General features: G+C 39.0%; 1 protein-coding gene across 8 annotated transcripts in view; it reads right to left on the bottom strand.

Moving 5' to 3' along the window:
• Positions 1-21,472, bottom strand: part of ARID1B (AT-rich interaction domain 1B) — a 311,032-nt gene that overhangs the window by 259,922 nt on the left and 29,638 nt on the right. The window lies entirely within an intron of this gene.

Consider the following 21,472-nt stretch of genomic DNA (forward strand, 5'->3'; position numbering starts at 1 on the left):
CTAAGACCCCCAAGTTACAGAAACACATTTTTTGATGCAGATTGTTGCAGGGTTTTTTTAGCCAAAGCTAGGAGTGGATTGAGCAGACGACAGAAGTATAAGAACTTCCTACATATTTCCCATTTCCTTTGTAGACATTCTTGGCTTAGGCTCAAAAAAGTGTAACACAATCTGCAACAAAAAAAAAGCTGCGATTCCGCAACGTAGGGACGTAGCCTAAAGGGGTTTTCCCATGAAAAGAACTGAGTGGTCACACCCCGACTGATCTTAGGCTCTGACTGCAGCAGTGGTTGGGCAGTGTGCACACAATATACTTATTCTTGAGGTATACAATATACCCATTCTTGACTTTACAGAAATGCAAAATTTGGGTATGAGGAGGCGTAATGTACAGAAAAAAAGCATACATGTTTTTAGCAGAAGTGATAGTAAAGGTTTTAAGGTTAAAGTGTACCTAAACACCTTTCTGCCAGCATCTGTGACACACATACATTTTGTAATATACTTTACAAACAGATTTTGGATCTCTTCTGTGTGCTGTGCAGAAATCTCCCTTCTGTTCTCTGCTTTTTTTAATTAGCATTAGAAATCATTTGTACTATTTATAATGCCTGAAATATAAATGTACCCCCCCCCCCCCCAACATCAGCTTCTCGGTATGACACCCCTACTTCCCCTTACTCTGTCAGAAGCAGTGAGGATTACTATTGCCAGTAAAGAAACATGGGGCAGAAGCTGTATTTCAGTCCAGGATTTCATGTAAAGGAGACAGAATCTGGCAATATAGTATACTGCAAAAGGTATTAAATGGCACAAATGCTTTAAAGGCTCATTAGTTGGGCTGTAATGCTGGTAGCAGGTGCCACGTCTTCGGTCCATCCTTGCCACCAGGTTACGCTCTTGCAGTGTTCTCTTAGTGTGTTGGCACCCAAGACCACTGGCATACCATCTCTCCCAGGCAATGTATCTGTTTTCCCTTCAGTGTCTTCTTCACTTTCTTGCCCCACCTCTCTTCCCTATTTCGGACTCCCATAAGGTGAACACAAACTCTTTTCCTGCTTCTTATAAGGCTATCTGCTGGGTTATCCTGCATTTTAACAATTTTCCTGTTTTCTGAGTCTGTATTGGTATCCTCATCCTGATTTACCCGATTTCCTTTTTTTTCAACTGTGGTTTGCATTCCCAGAGGTCAAGGTGCTGTGTTGTCCAACCTGATCTCTGGCCTGCCTAGGACTCTGAATGGTGTCTGCTTGACCACAAACTAGGCTCATATTTAACTGCTCTCTTCTCTTACCTGATCCCACCATAGCTGCCACCTATACTTGCATTACTCTAAGATGTAGCCATCTGGTAGTTTTACCACAGTAAAGTCTAGATCCTAATATGGGAGTCAAAGGGTTAATATAGCTACTTGGACAATATCCTTGGGGGGTCACCCAAAGTCAAACCAGATAGCTGGCACCGTGGATCCACAACCTGCTGTCTGTTACAGTTTCCTTAGGACATGGACCAAGTTAAATGGTCTCTCGACAAAAATTCTATCATGAGCTTGGACATCATTGTGATCATCAAGACCAGGGGTATCTACTCATGAATACTGTTGGTACCCATTGTTAAGTCTATTCCAGTCAAATCACAATCTTAAAAACACTATAAAATCATGCTGGCAGAAGAGCTAGTTTGGAACCACATGGGCTCGGGGCAACATTTACAAAAAACCAAAACATTCTTGTTAAACTAAAGATGAACTGGATGGTAGAGACCTAACCATGGATGTCTTGATTTGCCTAGTCACTTGCAACAGCTTACGTTTTAGTATGTGTTCCAGAGACGCCACACATCAGATGATAATTCTGACACTAGCGTCATCCTTATGGAGGCCTCTTCTGATTCCTACCACTACTTCTACTAAAGAACCTATGCAGGTGAAGCACATCAAACTTACTGAACAGTAAAGTCCTACAAAAGTGCCCATTGAAATCAGGAAATTAAAGTACCTAGGTTTGATTGGATAGCCAACCTGGAATGGACAAAATTCGCAAACTATCTAGTCCAATAACCCTGGCCTTTGTCAAGAACCACATCCCTGTTTCTGTGGGCAACTTCATTCACCAGGACTTTATTTCTCGCTTTCTGCTACCCATCATCCGTTTGCAGAAACACTGACTGGTTGCCTAAGTTAATGGTCAATTCCTTGAGCTAGTCCAGTTCATCACAAAACCTTTGACACTGCTAGTAGAAGTATTGCATTTGGAAATAATTTATTTTTACATCTTGTCAGACTCTAAGGCCTCTTATTTTGGGTCTTCCATTTGGGTCTTTCATCCCAGTCATCTACAGGGAAATGGAACAGATCTGGTTGAGGTCTCATTGCAAGCGTTTTGTTACAGAGCTCTGCTCTCTTTTCTGGCCTACGATTTCTCAGGATCGGTCTGATTTTCTACAATAAGTATTTGTATGCAAACATCTAGAAAAAGGAGGTGGCTGAGACACTACTACCATGAGGTACTTTTGACTTCCCTATTGATTTAATCCCTTCTCATCATGAAAGGGGGTCTTTACTCTCCTTACCTGAAACTCTGGCTATGTCAGAATATGTAAAAAAGAACTTTGAGAGAGGGCTTATTTGGGAGACCACTTCCTCACCTAGAGCAGGCTGCTTCTTTCTTCAGAAAAAAAGATTGTTCTCTACATCCCTTTATTGATTACTGCAGACTTTATAGAATTCTGTCATTAGAACCCAGCATATCAACCTAGTCCAGGCTGATAGGTTAGCTCACCTGACTCAAACAGTTTTTTTTCCCGCTTGTGAATCAGTGTCTCCACTTTTGGAGATCCAGTTTGTAACTCATTTTACAGCATACTGTAGCAGCTGGCATGGCCAGCCAGTTTTCCTCTGCACCATGACTACACTGTGTAATTGTACCCCAATTGTGCACCCAATCAGCTGACATGCAAGCAAATGCTCGCTGGTCAGCTGATCGTGTGTTTCATGCAGGGTAAAAAGATGCAGATTATCGGTAGGAAATTACTCTGTTAATAGGAAAGGCATGATTACAGTAGTATTAATGTAGGATTGTGAGCCCTATATGGGACAGTGTCTGTCAATGTCTGTAAAGCGCTGCAGAATATGATGGCGCTATATAAGTAAGCATAATAAATAAATAATAATAGTTATTCAGTTTGCACCAGCTTGTCTTTTAGGCCGATACAAACAAACACCAATTGCACATTTATCATCTTTGCCTGAGGAATGCAGGCTTTACCATAGGGTACGGCACATTAACACCATAAGAATTTTCTTAAATTTGTCATAAGCAATACTATACTTAAAAGCAGAGATACAGAATGGGTACCAACGGTTCTTATAATACGAGTCCTCTTAAAAAAAATAAATAAAAAAAAAAAAATTGTCAGTGAAATCACAAATCCAGTTTACAATTCTTTACAACTAAAGGTTGTAAAAACTTAATAAAAACTGAGAATTTAAAATTAAATAAATAATAATAATAATAATAATAATAATAATAATAATAATTTTAAAAAAGTGCTGTCAAAAGTACAGTATAAATGGAAGTATCATGCAAGACTGTATTACGTTTTGTAAAATGATATCCAGTAAGAAACTAAGAATTACAGAGAGATGACAGTAAAACGTGTTCTTAAATTTAAGTACTTGGAACCAAAACACAAAAAAACTGCATGCATAATAAAAAGAATATGCAACATATTTTTGGCTTTAAACAGAAAAAAAAAAATCTGACAGGATATTAAATTACGCATTACTTTGTGAAGGTTTTTGACAGAGTCCACTTTGATTCATAGACACAATGTGATTAAACCATTGTGCTGCAAAGCATTGCGCACACAAAAAAAAAAAAAAAATAGGTGAAAAAAATAAAAAAGCTGTCATCCAAGATCTTTAAGGAAAGAAAATAAAGTGTCAGCCAAGGCAAAGCAACTTTGTATTTAAGCCCATCTAGGAATAATGCTTGTAAATCCCAATGGTCCAATGAACAGACACACAGTTTTCATAATTCTATCATTGTGTGCCATGGCTGAGTGAGTGTCAAGCCAATGCCAAGCTACGGTTTCCCATTTGAATGACATATGGATCCAACCAACCAAAGAGATGTTAGAACATTAAATGCCACAAACAGACCGGAGAAGCATACAAAGTACCAAATTAGTGCTCATGCAAGCGTGCACACTTGAGGATGTCATTTTACTCTTGGAAAAAATGGTCTAAACCAAAAGAATTAAGAAAACATTGCTTACTATAGAAAGTAACAGACCTGCACAAATGTATGAGGGGCTTATTACAGTGTAATATGCAAAAGCTTACTTGATGCATAACAAATACATGTTTCAGTAAACTAGTTCTTTAAATATGACATTATACAAAAAGCAATACGATCCACCATTCTTTCCTTCCAGTATTTTCAGTTACATAGACAGCATAATGGACCTATCCTTATTATACCTGTGCAGCTTGAATTGAATAGATGCAATGATTTATTCCAATGGTCACATTGCAGGGAAATCAGACACAGATAGCTGAGGATCCTCCTAGCAGAAGCAGACATGTTCTAAGATATTAATGATGATGGCAAGGGTGAGCCACAGTGTAGGTGTTAATACAAATACAAGCTTCTGCTGGCATCACAGTGGTTCTCCCGCCCCACAAAGTGGCCAATGATCTGCTGATCACCAGGTTACACCGGGGAAGGTAAAATCTTCTGGTTAAATTGGTGAATTTCAACCTCAGCATAAACGGTGTGTTATGTTAATAAACCCTTTTACTGCACTAGTAGAGGGACACTTTGTAGTCATATTGTTGTTAAAAAATCCTTCAAACAAGTAAAGACTGGCCAAAGTGAAAACCCTTTCAAGATGAAGGGCTGTATGCTTTAAGTAACTAAAATAAACTGGGTGACTGCCGTGTTTACAACCCGGGTATGAGAGCAGTGATATTGGTGTTGTACTGTATGATTAAAGGTAGCATCATGTCATAATCTTTTTATCATCACTATACAAGATATCATACATGTGCACAATAATCTCACTAGTCAAAGAAACCCCCTCAGTCCATAGATGATCACACTGTATGCATTTTACACAAGATTAAAACTTTCCCCGAACTGACTAGCATCCCAATGTATTCCACTATCAGGACAACACATTTCCCTCTTGAAAACAGAACTTTTCAATGGCTAAAAATACATTTAGCATATCTAGCCACACATGCATTGCTTCATACAATAGCTGATTATTATATTTAAGGAGTGATAACCAAAAACATTGGAAACATTTTCAATAGCTATACTGCTAAGACAGGCCTGGGAGCCTTTATGAGGCTCCAGCAGACAGAGAGGCTCCCATGATCCAGCCGTGCGGGAGCCATCCAACGCCATGAAAGGTACTGACTCCAGGGGGTCCCAGGGCACTTTAAGAGGGCATTACAAAATAGCAGAGTGAACTCTGACCGCAGGCATTAGCTCCTGGTCTCCGCTGTGCAGTACAGTGAGGCCGCTAGCTTTAAAGGGGTTGGTCTCTTTCAAATCAATATTGAGAAACAAATCTTATTAAAAGTTGTTAATTTTTCCAATATACTATCTGTATCAATTCCTTATGGTTTTCTAGATTTCTGCTTGCTGTCATTCTGCTTATTCCGAGTAGATAAGAATCAGTCCAAGGTCATGTGATTAAGATACAGGTGCACAGGTTACCTGTGTGTCCATCACATGACCATGGACCGTAAATCACATGGCCATGGGCTGATTGTTGTCCATTACACAAAAGCAGAATGAATGATAGCAAGCAGAGATATAGAAAATTGTGAGGAATTGATACAGAAAGTACATTGGAAAATTGTACAAATTTTTATTATACAAACAATAACATTGGTCTGAAAGTGGCCAACCCCTTTAAAAGAACCGGCAACCAACGTACTATTACTACAGATATTGAGAAAGGGATAACTTTTTCTTACTACATTGAGTGTCCCTACTACAAGACTGCCTGTTCTGACTTCTTCACAAGTAAGCCTGGAACTGAGGGGTCCCAGAATGTGAATGAATGCCTCTGCTAATGTGCACCTACAAAATCAGAATGATTCTAGGACTGTGGACACGGGTACAATCCATCTGCCCACATTGTATAGACAACTAGGCTTCATGGGCAGTCAGAGTGTCCTAGATATGTCTATATAACAGCTGCTTTCCATGGTAAATCCACACAGTGAGCCAATATTATTCCAGATAACACATTAGAGATGCCGGCCCACATGGGACAACATGCAGCTCAGGTTAGTTCCTTTTTTTCTGTGTATCTGTTGGCTTTATTTGTAAAGATTTGTTATGTCCTTTCCTATAGAGTATTTATCCTTTGTATCCCGTAGTAAAGCTACTTGCTCATAGAGCTCCTGACTAGATGTTTTCCTGGCTTAACAGGAGGCAATCTGTGTCCTTCAATCACCACATATTGTTCACTAAAAAGTAACCTCAGGCGATAAAGAAAGAACACTTTAAGTAGTAGCAAGCAATGTTGAAAACCTTGAAGATTAGAAGTTACAAAGCAATACAACTGACAAAAATGCAATCTAAATAATACAATTCTATTTTAGTAACTTCTGGCAAATATTAACCTCATAACAAAGGTATTTTAAGTATATTTAGTATGAACAAGGTTTGCTTCTATAACTTTTTGGTTGGTTACGCCATCAATATATTTTTTTTGCGTCTACCTCGGGACAGGGCTTTTTATCTGTACAACAAAGTGCTTATTTTAACCATTAAAATGGATTTTTTTTGTTTTTTTAATTTAGATTTTTCTGGCCATAAATCAGAATTTATGAGACACCAACTATAAATATTTTATAGGTTTAGTAAGTTTCCTAAGCACTTTGAAGAAACATTATTTAGAAGGCAGAAGCAAGGGCATATGCAAGGAGGTGGTTACATGGCTAAAAATTATGTCTCGCACTACCTAGCCAGTTACAGATCTCCTACCATATCCTAGCACAACAGGAGATGGACAGCACTTGCAAGAGGTCTCCTGTTGAGTCAGGACTTTTAGAGCAGTGGTGCCATTACGGATGTAAGGGGGGTTATTTACCAGTAACAGCAAGTGAAAGCTTAGTGGTGGAGTGATTTATGATCAGCACTAACCAGTGGAAGGGGAGGTAGATAGCTGGACCTTTCCTTTAAAAAATTGTGTGTTCACCCCAGGGCAGAAGTTGTTCCGTATTACTTCTGAGGCTACTCTTTCCAGTTGCAAAGAAAATTCCTTATAAAGGAATCCTAAAATGAGTTGTCCCATGAACTGAAGACCACAGGACCTTTCTCCACTACCAGTTCCAACCACATTTACCCTGGCTGTGCTCAGTGGGAGAAGGTTCTGTGGTCTTCAGACAAAGCCTTTAAGCTAGATGGTTTTCCACCAATTTGACATCTCTGATCTATCATTAAAGTAGAATGCCAGGACTCATCCCTTTAATGTTGAATATGTAGCAGCTATCAGATTAAGCTTTTGCTCAATGTTGGTATATTTTGTAGGTGTTAATTTGACACTTTAATGTCTATCAGGTCTCCAGAAACAGACTTTCCATTTTTGTGTTTATACACAAGACCACCATGCAGAAACACAGCTAATCACTATAAGACTCCTAGGCTTGAATTCATGAGTGAGAAAAAAGGTGGTCTGATCTTTCACATAATACACTATGAGGGTATTCTGTGCTATGCTGGTTAGACCCAAGATATCTGCTTGGAGGTATTTAAGGATGTGTTTGTAATGGAGTGGAACTACCACCTTCCACAAGCGAGTCCTTAGGTGGCAGACTATTGCTAGTCCTTAGGTGGCAGACTATTGCTAGATAGAGATGAGCGAGTATATTCGATTGAATACCTCCGCCGCATAGCTCCCGGTGCAAAAACACTTCTGGGGCATCAAATTTTTACTGCCCCTTCCACCTTCCCTGGAGCTTTTTTGCACCGGGAGCTATACGGTGGAGGTATTCGATAGAATATACTCGCTCATCTCTATTGCTAGACCATCACACACACAATACTTCAAGAATCCACTGTGAAGTATTTTAATATGTATAGTATTTGCATTTTGCCCAAACTCTACTGAGTGTTTTGTGTGATTGTCACCAAGAATGTTGTTGCTAAACCATTACACCTTCTTCATAATAGTATTTTCTGGAAAGCTTTGGTTCTTTCAAATGGGCAGGACCCAATTGTGTCTATTGGCTGTCATTTTCATGCTGCCAGAGATGCAGCCTTTGCACGCTGTGGAATGACACCTTATAGTCACATGAAGTGGGAAGTCTCCTATAAAGGCAGGTTTTCCCACACCTTTCTGGTCTTTGTTTGGAGTTCTGTTAACTTCCTGTCAGTGCAGAGTATTTGTCAACCTGGATTTTACTCAAAAGCTGGAGTAGCAAACTTTGGCAAGCATCTACAGAAGTAGGACCCATGTAAAAGAGCTTTGCACCTGTGTGAACAGAGAGCCTGTTGTGTGTGTGGTCAGCCGTTGGCTTCTCTTATTGTTAGAAGGTTGCTGAGAGTTCTACTAAACTTATGAATTCCTGTACTTGTGCAACTACTGGTAACTTCTGATGTGTCTGAGCAATTGTTGTAAACTTCTACTGTGCCAAACATCTCTAATGTATTGTCGATAACAATACCTGCAAGTGAGCATGTGTGCTTGCTTTACCCAACTTCCTTAGGCACCAAAGTAGAAGGAACTGTGTATAGCCACAATGAGGAGTTTCCCTCCATTACAGGTTCAATAAAATCAATGTTACTCTAGGTAGTCAAGAAAGCACAGAGATACATAATTTATATTTACCCAGTAATGAATAGTCATAAAAGGCAAAACTTAGTGAACATCCTGTGTACATAGTTTATCAATTACTATCCACATGCATTTTGGGTTTCATTTCAGTTCAGTAAAATAATTATTCCCATCAAGATAGATTTGATTCTGGTTAGTGTCACTACTATGTAAAGTGAAGCAATAAAGCAAAAAATATCAGAATAATTCACCATGCATTCTTTTTATCTCTATTATGATATATATTATTATCACAAATCTAAAACACAAAACAAGAAACCAGTTTTTCTGGATGTCACCACCCTGAAAACTGACAGCAACAGCAACAGCCTGCAGCTGCTAGCACACTGAGATTAATAAAGACCTGTATTGTGCAAAATTTTGCAATAAACTTTGTAAAAAAAAGATTACTTTAAAGCAAGCAGGTTAACGCTGGCCAAGAATGTGCATTACCGCTGCTTTCACATGGACAATTTGGCAGAAGTTGCATACAGCCCATTCTCCTCATCACTATTGGTCCCAGTTATAGGATTCCCAGTGAATAAACGATTATGCCCTACCTGCGGATAGGGTATGAGTGGGAAAAAACTGTTTGAGGCTGGGGCCTCACGGGATGGAAACGTCGTGGGAAAAATCGTGATGTTTTACAGTACGGGCAGACCGGATGGGATTCTAGTGCATCCCATGGCCACACCGCGATTTCCAAAGCCAGTGCGGTTTTTGAAATCACAGCATGTCAATTATACGTACAGAAACGCCAGCAGTTTCCCCATAGGTATAATTGTAACAAAGTCCACGGAGGAAAATTCCGCAAATTTTCTGTTTAAAGCACTGAATGAAGAACCGCGATGCGTTGAGGTTGGGTTTTTCCCACAGTGCTTTTTTGCTGTGGGACATCCCGGGGGCTTTAGCCTAGGTGTATTCACAACATAGCGGAAAAAAATAGTTTAAGGAAGCATTAGAAACCTCAGCACCTGATTCAGACCTAAATGCTGGAAATAATAAGGCAGCCACAATATTTTTCTGGTAACATTACAGACACTAACAGAAACCCAACAGACCCAATATAAGTCAGAAGGATTCAACGGGAACTATCAATGTCATTGTTCTCCTTATGATGGAGCAGAACAACCGAATGGATGTACAGAGCTATAAACAGAACCTTATATACTACAGATGTTCTTTCTTTTTGCACAGTCTTTACCACAAGATCACGTATATAGTAATATAAAACTGATGGTTAGATCAGGGATTTTCTTGGTGATGTGACTTAAAAAGGGAGTCACAAAGTACAGTTCCTATTGAATGATAGGCAAAATCAGGTAGCTGGGGTTCACATGACTAAAACCCTTTCCAGATCAGTGCTTCTGTTGTTTAGAAATTAGCTTATTTTCCTTATCCGCTAATGAACTGGTGCAGCAGAGATAAAGGAACTCCGTCATGGAAAGCAAAGCTCTTTGGTAAAATGAGAGCAATGGTGATGACCTTATTACACCAAACAGCTCATTAGCATATCAGGAGAAAATTTAATATTTTAGCACAGCATTTTATTCACTAGACCTCTGACTATCGGTTTTGACATTTGAGTAAATGAATGAAAATTATTTCAATACTTTCCATTTATAATTATATTTGAGGCGCCAGATCAACTGTAAATGAAATCATGACAAATGATCAATCACAATTATAGATTATAGCCACAGCTGGTAGTCAGGGGCCTCAGAAGACCAGCCCCAATGTTATCACAACACACAAAAAAAAAAAGAGACAAATGCTATTAGAAAGATGTATAGAGGCAAAATGTAATTTAAAGGATTAAAATATTTTAACTCAAAGTAATTTTTTAAAATTTGTATTAAATTTGTATTAAATTTGTAGTATTGTCATATTTCACTACCTGTGTCCCTTTGTGTATAATTGTTCATCCTACATCCCCTTATTCTTGCTCATCATTGTTATTTCCCAGCCTATATACTTTCATTGAGTGCATAGGAAAGGATTGGTTGGAGGATATAAAGTAGTCTAAGTCTAAAAAGGTGTACGGCCCAGAATCAGAAACACCCGATTACATACTATACAGTAAACGTATCTGCAATATAATGTATACTGCTGGATGGCAAGGAGGCACAAAAAATCTTAAAGTATAACATGGAATATATTCACATGGATATGGACAGTCTTTTTTTTTTTCAAAAATTATCCACACATCATCCAACTACAAAAATTATGGAAGTTGATGGGAGATGTTTAATACCTTGGATGAAATCATTAAACGTGACAGTTCTCTACCTCAGCTGTGCGCTGTCCTATATAAACGTCAAGAAGCAGATGGTGCTTTTCAAGCATACTTAGGCCATTCTTGGAAGGACAACTAATAGATTAATACAAAATCAAACACAAGCGTCGCTGGAGCAAATCCTCGCCATGTACAGTTGTTATTTTAAATCTAGACAATTTTTGTTTTGGCCAGCAATCTCATAAATAAAGAGGGAGCGTTGCACATTCTCATTCTGTCTGAATACCTCTTCCAGCTGACAAAACATGCTCAAGACACTCCTTTTAATGTTCAGATCAGAAAGACCTCTTTGGCTGTCCTTTACTTCTGAAATAAATATTTTGAGGTAGTTATGAATACAGTATATATCAGGATGGTTTTTGAACAGGTATAAAAACTTCAAATTGAATCCAACTAGGGGCACAGTCATATTAAAGGGAGCAGAGTGGCTCAGTGGTCATCATTGTTGCCTTGCAGCACTGGGGTCCTAAGTTTGAATCCAGCCAAAGACATCTTCAGAGAGCTTGTATGGGTCACCTCTGGGTACTCCGAAAGACATACCGACAGGGAATTTACATTGTGAGCCCTATGTAGGATAGTGTTGACAATATCTGTGTAAAGCATTGCAAATAACTAAGGGGGCAAGTTTCTATGCTGCTAGACGCATCTCTACTAGAGATGGGCCCCCTCTCAGGATTTTTTTTTTTTAGCTTCGGGTCACACAAATTAGGTATGAACCACAACTTAAATTGGCTTAAAACAGTGTAGAAAACTGTCAGGGCTCCTAGGAACCCATCTATCCAATTTCTAGCTCTCTAAGGCAAACACAGCCAAGTGAAAGTGTCAGGCTCAGCAAAGAAAATCTTTGAAAACAACTGAGCTGAGCAATGCAGTACACTATAAAAGGGATTAAAAACAAAAAAAATTCTTTAGAAATCGCTAATAAAATATGACTGTGAACCAGAATCTTACATTGTAGGCAGCACATATTACTAGATAATTGTCATTTGACAGATACTTGCTGCTGGGAATTCATTCTGGGTGGACATCTCCTTTAAGAAAATGTGCTATAGTCTGTCTTCTTATCAGGAGTTATCAGCATGTTTTATGAAATGCCTTTCAGCTTAGTAGCACTTAATATATGTGAGGTGTATGTGATAAATTATTTCTGCCATATCCTCACTGCACACCAAACTATCATAAGATCTAAGTGCGATGAAGGTATCCTCGCCTAAGACATTTCCCTGGAGACCACTTCCAAATCAAAACAATCTCTCGCTCAATGCCAATGTATAACTGCAGGTCACAAATGCACTGATGCAAATTGTACAGATAATTATTACACCAATGCCATTTAATCAAAGGTCACACAAAGAACAAGAACTACTTTTTCATAAAAAATGAGAATATTAGTTACAACTGTATTAAAATTCTTTCTACAACATTTACCATCAAAACCGGAAAGGGTTTGTTTTGGACCTTTTATTATAGTTTAAAGTGTGTTGGGAATTTTTACAGTTTTTCTTAATTTATATTGAGAAGCATACTAGAAAAAAAGGTTTTGGTTGAAAACACCACTGACCTAAACAGAAACACTGGATTATGTTTAATAAGGAAATGCACCAGAAGTCTGGCACAATTTGTACCAACAATAATGGTCTAGCAAGTTGTGCGCCAAATTTATCACTTGTCACACAGCTGAAGTTGCTGCTCATTACTATTTATTTTTGCTAAAAATGTCACTTATAGTTTGGCCCATGCAATAACATTCTCAGGCATCTTACAGGTGAGCATCTAGTCAGCCATAATTTTTTTTGGTGCTTGGTTTATATCTATATCTTTATAAACTACTGCTCAAAAAAGAGGTGGCAATGTCCATAAAAAAAAAAAAAAAAATGTTGCAAAGGTGTTAGTTAATTCCTTAAAGTGAATTATGCAATGCAGTTGTGAAGGTCTTTTTGTGTGGTGTCCAATTTAGGGACACATCACGTGATCTCCGACATTCAGCAAGCAACAGGTTACACATATGTGTTTGGTTGGCGCACCGGACATGTCCATAACATAAAATCTTTATTATAACCACTTTGTGGTGATGTCATGTTGTTAATACAGTTGTAAAAATACACTTGTAACTTGTAAGAAGGTTTTTTTTTTCCATCAAGGTGTGTGTATTATGTGCAAGAGAGGCACTGGTGAATTTTTAAATGCAACTATCAGGGTTCAAGTCGATTTTCAATACAATAATCACATCTATATCAGTCTGGGTTGGGAATTACTGGAATTAGGCATTGTGTGGTGGTGGCGAGTGTTATATGTTTATCTGCAGAAGGTAAATGAAATACACCCTGTGATGTACCCATGGTACAAGAAGAAGAAAGCAAGAGCTGCTTCTCCACACACGATGTGATACAATGTTGCTGTAGTAATTCTGTTTCTACATTCTTAAATAATCTATGCAATATATTATAAGGCCCCGTTCATACGGGGCACGGGATGGTGTATTTTGGTCCTGATTTTGACACGGGAATAGTGTCAGAATAGGACCAAAATGCACCTGCCGCGGCTTCCTGCTCAGGAGTAGGCCCAAAAGAATGGGCCTAGTCTGGAGGGTGCTGCTGCGAGGCGGACGCCGTGCCTGGAGCAGCCGCGGAATCCACCATGAAGAAAGGGCAACTCGCTTCTTTTTTCCGTGAGCGGGAACAAACCGCTCTTGGAAAAAAGGACGATAGCGGTCTACAAAGACCGCTATTGTGAGGGGGCGGATTTTGAGGAGGCCAAAATCCGCCCCCTCTTGCCCTGGGTGAATGGGGTATTACAGTGCATTGCCTGACTGTATTACGAGTATCTCTATGAAGTAAAATGAGTGTACTGTGCAATGCCAGGGTGAGCTGGGGGCCCATCCTGCCCAGGGACCTAACATTCACCTGCTAACCTATGTGCCGGGCCAAGTACATTTTAGAAACGTGTATGAAGGCCCAAAAACATGAGCAAAAGCTAAGTATTATCTGCTGTTAAGAATGCCATAAACTTATGGGAAAAGATGGGTAGAGTGTAAGTAAAGACATTCATCTATCAAACATTCTTACTTATGCAAATCTAGTGTGAATTTACGCCTTTGTAAAGAAAGAAAATATTCTAAAAATTAAGAAAAACTATAGCAGGGTACAGTCACCCTTACCTTATGCAGGATACTACAGCACAAAGCATTTGTGGCTTGCAAAGAGTCTAACCATACAAGTTAATGAAACATTCCATGAGGTAACACTTAGGAATAATGAAAGGAAGCAGTAATAGCAACAATAATAATAAAAACAGCAGCAGCAATAATACATAGGATAAAGTGCTCCCTATTGGGCATAACCAGACTGTTAGGATACTGTATCAAATGGCTCTGCTGGCAAATAAACAACCAGGCTGAAGGTCGAGAGATTTACTTATAGAGTTTGTCAGAAAAACAAAAACATCTTAAGTGCACACTGAGGGGATCTTTCTCTAGATCACCATCGTTGTTATTGAACTAAATCACCCTACAGGTGACTAAATTATATCCCAATTTAGGAGCTATTATGCATTTTCAGTGATTTACCTGGAGCTCTGCTACTAATTGGAGACTATAAGGAGTATGCTAAAGGGAAAAATGCAACTTGTTGAAGGATCCTGCACATGAAGCAGGAGCTAACAGGAGATACCCAACAATTTCTTATTATGAGATTCTATAATCAAGGCGAAGCAAAGCAGAACCCTAGTGATGCTCATCCTTTGTGTTACTGGTGACATTATAAGTATAGCTTGATACGTTATAGGGAGTCTAATAGCTCCCCCAAGAATATTCTTCATCTACCAGTGCATTACATAGCACATTACAGTAATATACAAACCATTGATATATATGACCATTTTGTAGATTTGCAGATCCTGATGTAACGGATTAGGCCTCTTACCATGATTGACAGGAGGCTCTCAGACTGTCGCCCAAGGGCCCGGCCCTGTTTGATACCAAAGGAGGGTCTATAAGCACAAACGTGTGAAAATCTTTGACACACTCTTTGAACAAGAAGAAATATGATTGTTTTATGTCATTCTACACCATCTTAAGGAATGTGCTCTCAGACCTGGTAAGGGCATCACAACCATCGACCAGAACTCACAGGACAAGAAAACTTACTTATGAACTGCTTTACTAATTTAGCTGTTTGCTACCCAACTTATATTGATAGTTCACCTTTACAGCACTTACCATACGATTCCTATGTCCTTTGGTGTATAAATATGTGAAGGGATGATTTTCAAGTCATGGGAAGTGAGATACACAAGCAAAAACCAGTGACAAATCTAACTAATCTAACAAACGTTCCACATTTGGAATTGTGGAACATATTAAATTGTAATTTTGCACCAATGTATAAGCATTTGGACTTATGCACATTTCATCACAATACAAAAACATTACTAAGACTTAACTATTGATAATTTATCCTTAGCATTGATGATTAAGATCTAGTTGGTGGCGAACTGACACATGGCACCTCCAGATATTAACAGAAGAGAATACAATATTTTCATGAGTGCTGTGGCCTCTTTACTTAATACCAAGTACAACCCCATTCACTGAGCAGGGGCCGTGCTTGGTACTGCAGCTCAGCTTCATACACTTGAAGGGGAATGAGTTAAATCTGTACCATGTGACCGATAAATGTCACATTATGACAACAGAGAAGAGGCTAAAGTGCTCCTGAACACCATAAAACAGCTGAATGGCGGGGTATGTGGTTTTCACACCCAAACCAATCAGATATTGATGACTTATCCTAATGATTTGCCATCAATATATTGTATTCCTGGAAAACCAACATGAATTCCATGCTTAACTAGTATGGCTGCATACTAACCAACGTTTATTATTCAGTTTATGCCAGACTGTTGCATAAGCTGTGCTGCTAAGATGTAAATTGTGACATGCATTATTCTGCAAAGTAAATATTCTATTGCATCAGTAAAATGCTTCCAACTTTGTAATCATTTACCAAACTTAAGCTAAAATAACTTGTACCCTTTTCATGAATGAACCCTTCTGCCATTGTACTCCTGCCCCCATGTTAACACGATGGTAATTTTCTGGGAAATACGATTAATACCCTATGTATTGAGTTCAGCAAAAGTCTGATATGGACTGGATGGACCAGTGCCGATGATGTTGGCACTTTGTCCATCCCATGCTCTGCTGAAGGTCTTATTATGGGGTTCTCCCAGCTTCATTGCCTAAATGCCATGACAGATCCTGAATTATTAACCACTCTTCTCAAATCAGATTCTGTATAACAGGTTACTGAAATGAGAATATGGGACAAAACAGCACCAAGAAACAAGGAGCAGTAATTACCTTTCTCCATAGTTCCAAAGCTACCCACTGGGATCCTCTTTATTATAAAAATAAAAAATCTTGTATAGACTTATTGTCTGTTTTGTATGTGTTTAATATACACACACATACGGGGGTATATGTATATATAAAATCATACACAGATTTCTTTCAGGCTACGGTGTTAGTTATACTATTAACATATGTCCATGAAGATATTAATCACCTGGTTGTAAAATGAAATAGAACTCCTATAACGTCTAGAATGTCATTCAAAGGAAAGTAATATCCAGTCTTATAAGGAGGAAACTATCAAGAACATTGTGGATAAAGCCAAAGAATAGGCCTCCAAAATTATTATAAATTAGGGAAAAATGTCATCTACTTCTTTAAAAAAAAAAAAAAAAAAAACCTTTAGAATCACTAGCCTGAACTTAATACACTACCTTTTTGCAAAATCTTGTGTACATAACCTGCCAAGCTAAGAGTAAATTACTTTCTTTGGCTACAATCCAAAAATCTCAAAGTTGAAAAGTTACCCACTAAGTCCAAAATATCCTCTTTCCAGAATGAAGTAATGCTATGCAGGACCCGAGCCAAAAACCTTTCTAGCAGACCACTAGCGTTTACCAGGTTTGAATTAGTAGACCATATTTACATAGTTGTTTCTTAAGGGTCTAAAGTGCTTATTCAATAATCTAAGAAAATGTAGAAGCCATACTGCCTTTAAGGAAAACACAATTAAATTAACAAAGGGATGCCACAGAAACTGATGGGAATTTAACAATATGTGTATCTTTGTAGGTATTTTAGCTAATCTGTATTTTTCTATAATATGCATGTGTTAATATACAGTTGCACTATAGTACTACTTGTAAATATACTTGCAATAATATGACATTTTATCTCATTTTAATCTCAATTTTATGTTTGTAAACCTGTAAAGAAACTAGACATACAAATTTAGCGTTTAACTGCCCTGGAGAAAGTCCAATGTAAAATCATGGCAGTGTCCATGTCTATTAAAAAAAAAATCACTATAATAATTATTCATTCATGTTTTCCCTGCAGAGTATTAGCAATCATAACTATAGTGTGGCCTGGCCAATTATATTAGTACTGTGAGAAGAGGGAGAAGGGCCAGCAGCCAATCACCGTGCCAGGTCACTGCCTGCTTATGGATAATTTTCAATTATACAGCAATTAGCAAATGAAGGGAAAATCGCAACACTCATCTACTTAACATGTTGTAATTCCACACCAATATGATATGAAATGGCCAACATGGCTTTATAGAAAAATCAAGCAGGACAGCACCTCGGCATGTCAGAGAACTAGACAAAATAACTGCAACCCCTATGATCAATACCGCCATTCAGAGGAGTGTCTAACAACTAGAAGTCATTCAGTAAGAATGCTCAGCTGTCTTCCCTCTATTCATGTGATCTGTTATTAAAGCTAACCCAAGTCACGCTGAATGGACAGGTACAGGACACGGAAAATCTACTTGTTGTCTACAAACAAAAATAAAGCATCCCACCTGCTAAACCGATATTTATCCCATCAGTTCCTAGGAACCAGCCATAACGCTAAGACATAAATCTATATTCTGGCTACGACTCAGTAATTTCACATTTCCAGCGATGTTCTCATTTATTGCCTTCTTTCTACAATAAAGTCTCATTTCGAAATATAATGATGAAAGCCACAAAGAGCTGTCCATATTCAGAATATGGGCCACCACAAACCTATATTCTGCTGGATACAGATGACGTGTACAACATAGATTTTTAAACCCTTAGGAACATTACCTAAAAGCAGTCCTGCCTTTTTAGCCTATAAAGTACAGTGCAGGCATACACTAAATAATATTTTATGTATGCCTTGTGAAAACCTATTTTAACTGATGTGCCATATACGACTCCTCTGCCATATCTGATTGTCTTCTTCTCTAATGTGGTTTTCCTTAGGCATGGTCATGGACAGCCCACAGACTACATGTTACATTATGCCGTAGGCTCTTTAGAGACTGTGAAGGGCGTATGTAGTATCACTTACTGGGCAGATTTACCATCATGGCTAGGACTACACTCTGGCGTAAATATGACATATCTTTGGCACAGCTTAGTGGATATAGTTTGAGCTAAAAAAAATTTTGACTTGCTAGACATTTGGGCATGGCTTATAAGGAGATTACACTTGACACTAACAACTGGTCAATCTACTCCAAGTATAGCATCATTCAGTGAAGAAGATCCTATGGACCAACTCGCTGTTCTGTAATTCACGTCCCATACAATCTGCATTAAAAAGTCATGCAGATTACCTCAATCTTCTTTTTAAGAGGTGTCTAATAACCATCTTAAAATATTTTCACTGACCGTACAATTCATAAGTCACTTTATACCATTAACCAATTTGCCATTATTCTTTTGATAATTTGGAGTAAGATTGTTTGATTTCTACCCACTGAAAGCAATGGTTGTCTCAGAGAATGCAAGCTACATCCTAGCACCCACAATTCCTTGTAAGAGAGCCCTTGAAGAAAGAAAAAAAAAAAAAAAAAAAAAAAAGTAGTTTGTTGCCTTAATAAACTACCTAAAAGAAAGAAAAACCCTAGAATAAAGATACACAGAACTGAGAAACTGCAGAGATTCTGCTGTAGACAATCTGTAGTATTTTTGCTGGAAATTTGCAACAGAAAAAAAAAAATTAAAATGTACCAAATGATGCATTTTTGTTTCAAATTTCATTCTGATAATTCTACAGATTTCTAACTTTGTCAAATCAAAGGGTGACATCTACAATGAAAATCCACAGTATAAATTACAATACTATGACTATGCTGATTTTAAATCCCCACCACAGGTCAGATTAGATGACGTTACATTCATCAATGACATGGTACAGCATCAGTCAGTCCATTTTAAGGGAATGATGAGATGCTGCAATATCAAGCACAGTCCATAAGCAATGTATGGCGCTGTTCTCGACACTGAGGAGCGTTCACCGGCACACAGTGGTCTCTTCAACCAGCTGATCTGTGAGGTCTCTTGATCATAAATATTGATGGCTTATCAATATTCAAGTCCAGAAAAAAAAAAAAAAAAAAACTCAGGTTGTAGTAATATGTTGATCATAATGATGTCACTAGAACGGACTTCTCCTTGCCCTCCACATCTGAAGGATTTATAAATTATGGCATAGTGAGCAACCCAACACAGAATTATGTCAGTTCTGTACAGTAACACTACTAGTGCTGAGCTCAATGCATCTAACTCATTATGACTTTCCTTCACATGGCCATGGACAGTCTGTGAAATATGGCCAAAATAGGCACAGAGCACAGTTCAGTGAATAGCCCCCTAAGTGTTCCAGCAACGGTCAGACAGCTCTCCAAATTGTAGACAATCTTATAGACACGAAAAGAAATGTCCAAGGACCAGTATAGGACAAGTATAAGAGCTCCAAAACCAAAATACAATAGAGGATACTTCAAGGATCCTGTATATACCAGATGGACACACTGTATCTTCTGCACCAAAAAATCCGCTACAACTGGAAAAAGTTCACACCAAACTTGCTCCTGGTTTGCTGCAGATTTCACACAAAGAGCACCAAAGTGTGAAATCTATGGTTAAAAAAGCCCACAGCATAAACTGACATTGCAAACTGAACATGCGTACTATAGGTCAATTTATAGTGCAGATTTTTTTTTTTTTTTACGAAGAACACAGAAAAGATTACCATAGTTTAAATCCTATATGGACACAAAAATTACGAAAAATATAGAAGATTTAAGAAAAATGTATGTACATATGGCACAATGATCAATTATTTAAGAAATACATAGCAAATGTACAATGTTTATACTCCTTACGTCATATCTCCTTACCACATCCCCGATCCTTCTCTATGGCAGCGAGGTTTGGGGCCCAGCCACCTACCCAGACCAGTCAAAATGGGATTCCAGCCCAACAGAGAACTTCCACCTGGAGTTCTGCAAATACCTGCTCCATGTCCATCGCAACACCACCAACATGGCCTGCAGGGCAGAGCTAGGCAGACTCCCCCTATGGCTCACCATACAGAAGAGGGCGCTAGCTTTCCAGGCACACATCCAGGGGAGCAAGCCCGACTCCTACCACCACCAAGCATGGCTAAGCCACCTGAGCAAACCAGACACTCACCAACCAAACAACAGCCAACCACCAAACCAAAAACACCAACAGACGATAACCAAGGCCGAAACAAAGGCGACCACAGAGGCAAACAGAGAGCGGTACATTGAAGAATGGAGAAACGAAATAAATAACTCCAAGAAACTCACCGTGTACCAATCCCTACAAAGGGACTACACCATGGCCACCTACCTGGAGAGAATCCGCCACCCCAAGCACAGACAGACCCTGAGCCGGTACAGACTGAGCGCCCACAACCTAGAGATAGAGACGGGGCGATACAGGCAGACGTACAAGCCACGGGAGAACAGACTGTGCCAGCACTGTGACCAGGGGGCCCTAGAAGACGAGACCCACTTCCTGCTACACTGCACCAAATACTCAGCTGTGAGGGCCGTCTACTACCAAAGACTCTCTGCCCACATCCCAGACTTCATATCTGCAGACGAGAAGAGGAAACTCTACATCCTACTGGGAGAAGAAGAGGCCACTGTGGAGATCGCTGCCCAATACGTGTCCAGCTGTCACCAAACAAGAGGAAGATGAGACTCCACGGACTGCTATATTTATCCCAAAACACCCGCCCCACCCCACCCCACCTCCCCATATAACGGTCACCAACGAAGAGGAAGATGAGACTCCATGGACTGTTATACCCCAAACCACCCACCCCACCACTCACCCACCCGAGTCCAACTCCCCCCCCACACACACACACTTTACTAGCTTTGGCAATGCCAAATATCTATTCAGATGTGCCAATAAAGCTTTTTTGATTTGATTTGATTTGATTTACCACACCTCAACTTTCTGCAT

Source organism: Leptodactylus fuscus, chromosome 3, assembly GCF_031893055.1.
Source record: "Leptodactylus fuscus isolate aLepFus1 chromosome 3, aLepFus1.hap2, whole genome shotgun sequence".
In the NCBI taxonomy this organism is placed as follows: Eukaryota; Metazoa; Chordata; class Amphibia; order Anura; family Leptodactylidae; genus Leptodactylus; species Leptodactylus fuscus.